We start from the raw sequence: 10,635 nt of genomic DNA on the forward strand, positions 1-10,635 counted from the left end.
CTTGTCTTTCTGAGTGTTCTCTTTTGAAAGGTGTCTATTTAGGTCCTTTGCCCATTTTTTGATGGGATTGTTTATCTTCCTTTTGTTAAGTTGTATGAGTTCCCTATAAATTTTGGAGATTAGGCCCTTATCAGATATGACATTGGCAAATATGTTTTCCCACACGGTGGGTTTTCTCATTGTTTTGTTGATGGTTTCTTTTGCTGTGCAGAAGCTTTTTATTTTGATGTAGTCCCATTTGTTCATTTTCTCTTTAGTTTCAAGTGTCCTAGGAGCTGTATCAGTGAAGAAATTGCTTCGGCATATGTCTGAGATTTTGTTGCCTTTGGATTCTTCTAGAATTTTTACATGGGGTTCATTCTTACTCCAACTACTGTAGAGCTCACATTAGACAGGAAGTTCTAGCTACTTGGTTTGGAGCAACAACAACAGCAAAAGAAACACATGAAAGCACCTGTATTTCCAAAATCTAGTTGCTTTTAGGTGAGCAAAATACCTAAAAGTATAACTGAAATTTTCCCACACTCTCCCCCACCCCCGGCTATTTTGGCATTTCCATGGGTGGAGCCTGGCGCCCTTTGAATGCTGTGGCAGTGACCTAGTTAAAATAGGCCTTGTGTAGCATATGCAGGGTGGCTCTGAGGCCTCTGAATCAATAAGGAACCTTTAGATTTAAAACTAATGATTTTCTGTGTTCAGCAAAAGTCAGAATCTCTCAAAGTTGTCATTGTTGGCTCTGACTTTTCCACAGAGAATAAGAGAAAGTGTGATAAATCATCATGCTCACAATGCAAATAAAATGCACGTCAGAAGACACTTGAACTAGACTAGAGATGGATAATGTGAGTCTGAAACATCTTAATTATTTCGTCTCAAGCAAAACCCCTAAACTAGCACAGTGGCCGCAGTGATTGTAACAGCAGTGGACAAACTGTCTGATCTGGCCGTCCTGCGCCCGGGAGTACAAGTGTCACCTGTCTGTAAATGCATCTGTCATCATTTCCTCCCAGAAGCATTTTAAGCAGTTTTGGTGACGTCAAATGCTTTTCAATGTATCTATAAACTCTGCTTGAATGTACATAAAATTTCCCCAGACTTTGATTTAAAGCCCTAGAGAAGGCCACCAGGCTCATATGGAAATTAGCTAAGCATAATTTATTCATGAAAGGCAGAAAAGCTGAATTAATAAATACATGAGTATGTAAACTTATAACTGCTTAAAGATCTGTAGAAAATATGAAAGCTAAGCTCCATGTGTGAACAGAAATCCTTAAGGTGTGGCCGCTTGGTTCTTTCTTGCAAACAATTCAATCTCCTATTTTGAAAGCCAAAGTAGAAATAAATAGTAAAAGAGTACATGTATTTTTTGGAGGGTCTCTTTTTCCCCCTAAAAATCTGAGCCTGCCTTGTGGATGCTGCTTTATTCACATAAGTCTAAGAGAATTATTTTTTTTTAAATATTAATGAAGGCCCTAATTCTGGAGCTTCAGAACTGCTCAGCAGGTTTAACATAATCTTCTCTGTCTGGACCCAGTTTTCAGAGCAAAGTATCATCTGTTATGAGACAAGGCCCCGCCTTATTACAAGAGTGCTCATCATTTTCCCCCTCATCCTTACTCTCCCAAGACATCATCATCTATATTAACATCATCAGCCCATCAACCATTGAATTCGCCATGCAAATGTTAATGCAGGAGTTGGGCAAAACAGGTGGTCACACTTTTAAAAATACTTTAAAGGGACTCTTGCCTTGTATTGAATGCGTTATGGTGAAACTTTTCATTTGGGTTGACACTCACTTAGACTCTGGAAGCCTGAATCTGTATACAGGTCTACATGGCCTAGGATTTGATAATCAAGCAATGAAACTGTCATTTCCTACAGATCTTGTAAGCTGGTCAGAATATTCCAAGGGAAACATACACGGTTACTCCATCTATCTTCATTGCTGATGATTTCCATCTACTAGTTAAAAACATTTCCTGGAGGTATGTTTTAGAAAGCATCAGTCTAGTCAAGGGATGAGGACAGAACAAATGAATGTTTAACATTTAAAAAATTTGTCTCAAATGAGAATTATAGTGGATACAGGATAAAAATGTAAATACTTTTCTATCAGCAGCCATGATTGAATAGAGAGGAGGTTAAGAAAAACAAAGCAGAGCCACATGTGCTACTCATAAAGTACTTTATAAATATTGTTTCTTTACATTATTGTGGCAAATCTATGAGGCAGGTATAATTATATCCATTTTGCAGGTGAAGGAAGTGAGGCACAAAGCCGTATATTACTCACTCAGGATCTCACAACTAGTATGAAAATACTGGACATCAGTGCTCATGTTGTGGGTAGTTATTTAAAGCAAATAACAGGTCTACATGGCCTTCTGACCCCAATGCCTTATATGTTAATAGGTCCTAGTTTTTCTAGAATAAAGCTTTAAAAAATAGGTGTGTGTTTATCGTAGCGCCAATCTTTATCATGACCTGGCTGAGAAATATTAAGAGTGTCTGCTGAGTGTAGTGTTTCCACTCCTGCTCTGAAACACTGCCCTGTCATTAATGTGACTGTTGTCCAGCAGGCAGGCTTCAGGCTTCTAACTGATCAATGGAAATACATATGTGAAAATAGGAAGACTATTGCTGCATAAAAAACACCCCAAAACGTAGCGGTTAAAACAATTGCACCATTTATTTTGCTCATGAATCTGCCATTCAGACAGTGTTGGGCGGGGATAGCTTCTCTCTGCTTCACTTGGCATCAGTGGGACAGCGCAAAGACGAGCCAGGAGTCATCTGCAGGCACATATCACACAGGTCTGGTGGTTGATCCGCCTGTCAGCCCAGGACTCGTCTAGAACTTTGGTTGGACCATCTGTCTGTGCTCTTTCCATGTGACTGCCTAGCTGCCTTACCTCATGGTGCCTAAATTTCAAGGGTCAGGGTCCGAAGAAAAAGAGAACCAGGTAGAGAAAACAATCTCAGAAGTCATGTAGTGTCATCTCCATCATGTTCCTTTAGTTGCGGCTCTCACGGAGTTTTGCCCAGCTTCAGGAAGAGGGAATGTAGATCCTGCCTCTTGATGGAGGCAGTCAAAATCACTTTGTAAGAAGATAGTGCGGGATGGATAAATTGGTGTAGCCATCTTTGGAAAACACTGTCTTCCATAACTTAGGTTTTATTAATGGGAATGTCAATATGAAAAAATGTTTTGCTAGAAGAAATCCCATTGATGTAAGAATAGGGCCCCATTAAAACATAGGCTTAGCAGAAATAACTTTTCAAAGAAACCAAGAAACTAACTTTCATATCAGATGGGAATACCCAAGAAGGAAGGAAAAAGCCTTCTAAAGTTAATTCTAGGCTTGTGCCTAATTCAAAGGAAAAATCTTTAGAGGTGGGAATTCCCTAAACATATGTAAGATGATTCATTTAGGCTGATCACATCTTTAGCAGTTGCCAAAGGATCTTATACCAGATGTTAACATCCTAGTTTCTATCAAAGAGCTATGTTGGATATTTTTTCATCATTAATATAAGAACAATGGAAATGAACTTTTATGAAGTTTCTTCCCTGTAGACTCTAAGTTAACTAGACACACTTTTCAGAAAGATGGCAACATTTTAGAGAAATTCTATTTACTGAGTATCCAGCTGCAGTAGAAGTCGGATCTCAACCTTGAGAAACTTAAAAGCTAATGTCGGATTTGTGGAACACATGACAAAAAAATTGAGGATTTTTCCTTCTTTATGTAAGGGGATACTGACAGACTACCAGGTGACTTTGAACAACTCCTCCAGTTTTGTGCTAAATTTGCACTTCGCCAATTAGACACTGTTCTCCAGTATTTTTTCAGAACAAAAGTTGTTCAGAGTCAATAACAAACTTATGCTAGCACAGTGCTTTATCAATTCCAAAATGCTTTCACATCCATGATCACATTGGATGCTCACAGCAAATCTGTAAGCTGGATAGAATCATTATCTCTGTTTCTCACATGAGGCACTGAGAGGTAAGTCACACTAGCTGGGAGGAAGAAATTTCAGGAGTTAATGTATTTATTCATTCAACATATATTTATTGAGCACCTACTGTGTTCCAGGCAGTAGCGTGGAGCCCTGGCGGAGGCAGGGAACCTCTCATGCTCATGTCTGGGAGAAGAGCTGTCTAGACAAAGGAGTGTGGCTGACGGTGTGAGCTAGAGATGGAGGGGAAGGGGTCAGGTCAGAGAGAAAAGAGTGTTCTGCAGGCTGTTTGGAGCCTGGAAGGTTTGTGTATGGAGTTTTGTTTTCATTCTGAGAGAGTTAGGGAACCACCATAAGTGGCATGATTTGACTGAAGTATTTGTTTTTTAAACACCTCTACTATGAAATGTATCTCATTAAAGCCATTTTTTAAGCACCTCTAGCTGTCATTTTGTCAGTAGAGTAGACGTAGGATGACAGTAAGCAATTGTGATCTTCTAGGCTGGAGATGGTGGTCACCTGGACCAGGTGGTAGCAGGGGAGGTGGTAAGCAATCATCAGATTCTATACAAATGGAAGTGAAGCCCGTAGGATTTGCTGACTGGCGAGGGCAAGGATGACTAGGCGGTCTTGCTGACCTGCAGGGCAGCTGGATGGATGGAGTTTCCTTTTACTCAGTGAAACCCGAGAGAAAGCTGGTTTGGCTGCGTGTGTGTATGTACAGGGGGGCTGTGCAGTGGATTACAAGCACAGGATATGTGCAAAGGCAACAGAAAGATGAAGACATGTATTATTAATGATTATGTTATTTTACTTTCCAAGAGGATTTGAAAAGGCTTATTATAAAAGGTACAGATAGAATAAAGATGGGAACCATTGAAAAAGAGTAAAAGGTTAAAATCAACCAGAGCGTGGTGGACCTAACCCAAATTCCCTGCAGGTAACAGTGTTTGCTTGACCTTCGCAGAGCATTTGTAGTAAAAAATGAAAATACGGGTATAAGATGGAGGTAAGGCGCTTTACAAGACATGCAGAAGGAGTGTGCAGAGACCTACAGGCTTCCGACAGGCTTGCAGGGGTTTGGGGAAGGTCACTCTTCCCTGTGAGGGTTGAATGCAGGAATGGGGAAGCTGGATACTGGGCAGGCCGTAGGATGCTTAAGAAGACCCAGGTACGAGGAGGGCTGGCCTGGCGTGCCGTGTTGGTACGGGGACTTAGAGATTGTTGATTGAAACTGGGAAGGTGGAAAAGAGATGAGGGCTGTCTATGAGGGGAGCACGCCTCAGAATGACCTGTGGACATGGAAAATGCCTTACCCAGACCTCCTCAATCCTAATCTCTGTGAGAAGACCCAGACTCTAGGTGATTTTCTATTTTAATTGATATAAGTAAACTTTTGGAGTAACATTGCTTAATAACATGTTTTAAAGGCAACTCCTGATGAAGAAATGCTGGAGGAAAAACTTGTTGGACTTAACTAGCTCTTATATTGTGTGAATCACTTACATAGAAAGTTTTCTGGAGAGACAGACAGAGACAGAGAGAAGCAATAATTAAAAAAAGAATTTTGGAGACACGTGTATTTCTTCTTTTAATGAATATTTATTGAATATTTAAGTGTTGTGCATGTAAGTGCTAAAGACACAGAGATGAAAGAAACATGGCTCCTGCCCTCAAGTGGTTATCAGTCTGTTGAAAGAAACAAACATACATTGATAGTTGTATAGGGCAATGTGTACATGTGTTGAGTGTTATGGGAACTGGGTGGAAACTGAAGTATTAGATAAGGTTTTCTGGAAGGAGTGCCATCTTAGCCAAAAAGTTGTCTAGAGCAAGAGGTGTCAAATCTAGCCTGCTGCCTGTTTTTGTAAACAAACATAGTTTTATTGGAACAATAACCATATCTATTCATTTTCATATTGTGTGTGGCCGCTTTAGCACTACAACCACAGAGTTCACTAGTTGTGACAGGGACAGTATGACCCCTAGAGCCTCAAATATTTACTAGCTGGTTTCTTACAAAATGTCTGCTAAGCCCTGTTTCATAACAAAAGGGAGTGGAAAAGCCGTTCTAGGAAGTGGAGACAATATGACATATGATACCATAAAAAGAACTACACCAAATTATTAAGACAAAGAAAGGGAAGTGGTATGAAGCTGGAGAGGTAGGTGGGGACAAAATTATTGAAGACTCTGTACAAAATCTCAAGGAACTGAACTTTCTCCAGTGCAATGGGAATCAATGAAGGATTTTAAGCAGTAATACTAGAGTTAAACTTGAATTCTACATTGATTCTCCTGTGTTTGCTTCATAGAATATAGAGTTGAGGGAGGGGAAAAACTGTATAGGAAAGGAAACCATTGGAAGGTTTGTAGGAGTATTTTACGCAAGAATTAATGAACTAGGCCGGGGAGGGTTCGGGGGCGGGAGGTAGGAGGGTAAGAGATCAACCAAAGGACTTGTATGCATGCATATAAGCATAACCAATGGACATAAGACACTGGGGGATGGGGGAGGCTAGGGGACTGTCTTGGGCGGGGGGGGAATATTTAAATAAATAAATTCCAAATTACTGATTCTAATGACAGAAAAAATAAAATATGAATAAATGTACAACAACTAAAATAGGAAAGGAAACCATTGGAAGGTTTGTAGGAGTATTTTACGCAAGAATTAATGAACTGATTAGAAGTTGGCCATAAATTTATAAAATGGAATATTATAAAATTATTGTAATGAGGTATATCTAAATTATACTGATAAGGATAATAACTACAATATATTTAGTAAAAATAATCAAGGAAACTGAATAAATAAACTTAGAACATGTGTGTTAGTATATGCATAGAAAGAAAACACAATTTTTTTCCTGAGGAATAGACTTCTAAGAAGCAGCCACCTTAAATTTTATACATGTTAGAAATCTTCTTTCTCTTTTATAATAAAAATGTATTGCTTTTGAATATGACAAAAAAGAAAAAGAGTTAGATTTTTGGAGTGTTTTGTAAAGAGAGAGGATGAGGGCTCATACCATGACTTAGGGCAAGAAAAGACGAAAGGAGAGAAGGGCATACATTTGAGGATGATTTAGGAAGTTAAACTAGGGAAACTTGATTAAGTGACAGAAAGGAAAGTAGATTACACCCAGGTTTCTGGTTTGGGTAACTATGGTGCGTTGCTGTATCAATAATTTAATTAAAACAGAATGAGAAAACCTTTATTAATCATTTATGATGTGCGAACTCTACTTAACACATTTTTAGTACATTTAAAATATCAACATATGAAGGAGGAATTTTAATTTTCCCCATTTTATAGATGAGGAAACTGAGACTCAGAGAGATTAAGTAGTTTCCCCAAAGTAACATATCCTGTGAACAGAACAGCTGGGAATTGAACAAGAGTCTGATCAATTCCTAAGCTGATAAGCACTTCCACCCCCAACCTTAAATGAATTTTTTAAAGAGTAGAATACATGGGAAGATAAATTGGTTTAGGATGTATTGAATTGTTAACATAGAATTTTTGACCTAACATGATAATGTCTAATAAATGAAACAAAGAAAATAGAAGCTCTCAGATTGAATTTTGGAGAATGTATAATTAATAGGTCTTAATAAACACTTTAAGTTTTAAGAAACTTGATATACTTATTGATGCAATGAATCATGCACATAAAAAATAGAATAAAACAAATCTGATGCATTTATAGGTCTGATTTTGTCAGTTTTATTCAGTGAATATCTGTCCATTGTTCACTATGTGCAAAGCATGTTGATGCTACATTTTTGCCTACTTTAACTTATTAATGTGTCTAAAATTTCATTAGTGCTAGGAAGAACTGAGACCTAACAGACACTTAATTTTCTAAACAGATTTTGAGCTTATATTAGTTCTGGAAATATCCAAAGTCATTTATGTTCCTCTGCTTTTCATCAGATCATTAAGGTATGTTTGTTGAGGAATTCTTTTTTTGAAGGAAATAGCCCCAGTTGTGCTTAGGATATTGGGGGTAAAGGTAAACTGAACTTCCAGAGGAAACCAGTGCGCTTGTGTGAGGGAGAGAGAAAATGACATGCCTCCCACTGAGAGGGAAGCAGTTTCTCACTGTGTCACTTCACCCTGGCATTCAGCCACAGGAGGGGCACGGACCAGAGTGAAATAAATCCCACCGGGGGCCTCACTGCTCTCCTCCGCACTCCAAAGAAGCTCCATAGCCATCCGCACTTTGAGGTGGTTAGAGAGCTTCATTTCCCATTTGATGAGCAACTAAATGGTTTACTGGTAACCCTGGTTATACTTTCCCCAGTGAAAGCTAAGCCAGGCCTTAAAGGTTCTAAGAGGTACAGGAGAATGTACTGTTACAATTGTCCTGAAAATGCAATAATGGTTTTTATTAGTGCCATATCCCACATCCATGTTACTTACTTTCTAATGTTAATTTTTATCCAGATACAGATATGGACTTTCAGAATGTGAAATCAGGTTGTCGAATTGACCATTCAATATTAAGTTTGTATATCACATAAAAATGTGTTTTTGACACAGTAAAATACATCCACTTTATGCTTTTGTAATTCACTTTACACTGACTTGCTTAATAGCATAATGTATATCCTTTATACTGCTATCCTTCATGCTTTTAAGCTGTAATATCCTTTGCTCAATGACTACTTGTCAATTTCACTGATCTAGATTTGATTTCATAAATTAACTAGGCCAATTAAGTAGAAAGTTATCATTAGAATAAGAAGTGGAAGCAAATAAATGTTAATTTTCCATCTCTGAATGTCAGTATTCAACACAACTTTGATCATACTTCTACACTACTTAATGGGAAAAATGCATCTCTTTGTTGTCAATTTAGTACTCCCCAATTTAAACATTATTTTTCATTCATTTTGTCATTCCATATCCATCTTTCTTTTAGGCAGTTATATTTCCATTTTATCAATATAAAATACTAGAGGCCCGATGCACAAAATTCATGCAAGAATAGGCCTTCCATCCCCCAGCCGATACCAGCTTCCCTGCAGTACCCAGGACCCAGCTTCCCTCACAGAGGGAGGCCCCATCCACCTGCTACAGCCCACCAGGGTGGACTGGGCCTCCCTCTGCTGGGTGATCATGGGGCGATGTCCAGGCCTGACCAATCATATCACACCCGCTGTGGCTGGCCTGGTGCCAGTGGGTGTCTCAGCATAGTCCAGGATGGTCGCCTGGATGGTTGTTACACTGTTTGGCCATTTGGTTGATTTGCGTATTATGCTTTTATTATATAGGATATGGAATGAGCAAATATCAGAATTTCATTATGTAAAGATTCAGATCTTGCCTATTTGCTTGACTTCTCCTTCTGGTCCCTTTGCCTGGGGAGCATTTATTTCAGAGCCATGCAACCATATCATACATGTAGTACAGTAGAACTGCTACACAGTTCTTTATAGGTATTACTGTAGTCACTTGGTCCCCCTCACAGACTTTTGGAAATGACTCAGAGATGGCTATGCTAGACAGAGAAGAACATTTTCAAAGGCAGCATGTTTTGAAGAGTGCTTCTTTTTAAAAACTGAGAGTCAGGCATTCCTTCTTCATCTCTCATTTAAATGATTCTTCTGATACTATTAGCATAAATCTCACTTAATCTTTCTCAGAGGTGGGGAAAAGTTTGTCAATACCTTTGTCATAAAAATATTTCATATACATGATGCAACGATAAAATCGCCCGTTAGACTTGGTTTCCCTCTGCATTTATTAACATTAACTCCTGCCCTTTTTTTCTAGACCCTATTCACAACCTGTCATCTTTTTTAGAGGGTGGAAGAAGTTGCTCCTCTTGGAAGCTTTTCAGTCTCTCCCTCCGTAACTATAGAGCCATGAGATTGCTGCAGTAAAGGCACATCTTCCCAGGTTGTCTCTAAACACGTGCCAAGAGGACGTAATACAGGGATCCCTGAAAACTCAACTTGGGGTGCCTGTGTATCATTGTTAATTCTGCTCTCACTGCTCATTGTAACTTTGAAAAGGGGTCACTTAATCATTACACACACACACACACACACACACACACACACACACTCACACTCCTCACACTCTCACATACACTCGCACTCACACACTCCCTGACAGTCACATAAGTAGCGAAGGGACATTTTTGGGACCTAGGAGGGAGGGTAGCACAGGATTTACATTTCGCCACTTGTTCTGATTAGACACTGCCTCTAAAAGCTGGCCAATCAGAGCTTTTTAGTCTCTCCAAGTCCACTTACCCCTTGCAGCCCTTCAAGCCTCAGTAGTTTCGCCATAGTAATAGTTTTTCATGAAGAATTTTAAACAAGACTTTGCCATTGGACATCCTTTGAAATAGTTAGCTTCGCTTCACTATTTTTTGCAACTTGCCAAAATCACAAATAAAGGGTTCTGTGTCCTCTAATGCTTCTTCTCTGGTCATTATCTTCAAAACTATGCAGAGTCTGGTCCAAGCCGAGTGCTCCCCAAACCATGCTGTTGCTTTGAGAATAGTTTTAATGAGACCTGCAGCTTAGCCAAGCTCTCCTGTTGGGTTAGTATTTGGGCATGTGGAAGCCCTAGTGATTGATCTGTGTGGGGGAACTGGCAACACTCGCATGCCCTCTGGGCAGAGGCAGAGCCTCCAGCAGGAAAAATTA

General features: G+C 39.3%; 1 protein-coding gene and 1 long non-coding RNA gene across 2 annotated transcripts in view; both read left to right on the forward strand.

The window, feature by feature from the left end:
* Positions 1 to 10,635, forward strand: part of NPAS3 (neuronal PAS domain protein 3) — an 815,671-nt gene that overhangs the window by 468,160 nt on the left and 336,876 nt on the right. The window lies entirely within an intron of this gene.
* Positions 1 to 10,635, forward strand: part of LOC107183066 — a 16,851-nt gene that overhangs the window by 1,001 nt on the left and 5,215 nt on the right. The window contains exon 2 of the long non-coding RNA XR_001513839.1: positions 2,671 to 2,672. This is a non-coding gene — a long non-coding RNA (uncharacterized LOC107183066). The remainder of the gene's footprint in view (positions 1 to 2,670; positions 2,673 to 10,635) is intronic.

Source organism: Myotis davidii, unplaced genomic scaffold (genome assembly GCF_000327345.1).
Source record: "Myotis davidii unplaced genomic scaffold, ASM32734v1 scaffold116, whole genome shotgun sequence".
Lineage (NCBI taxonomy): Eukaryota > Metazoa > Chordata > Mammalia > Chiroptera > Vespertilionidae > Myotis > Myotis davidii.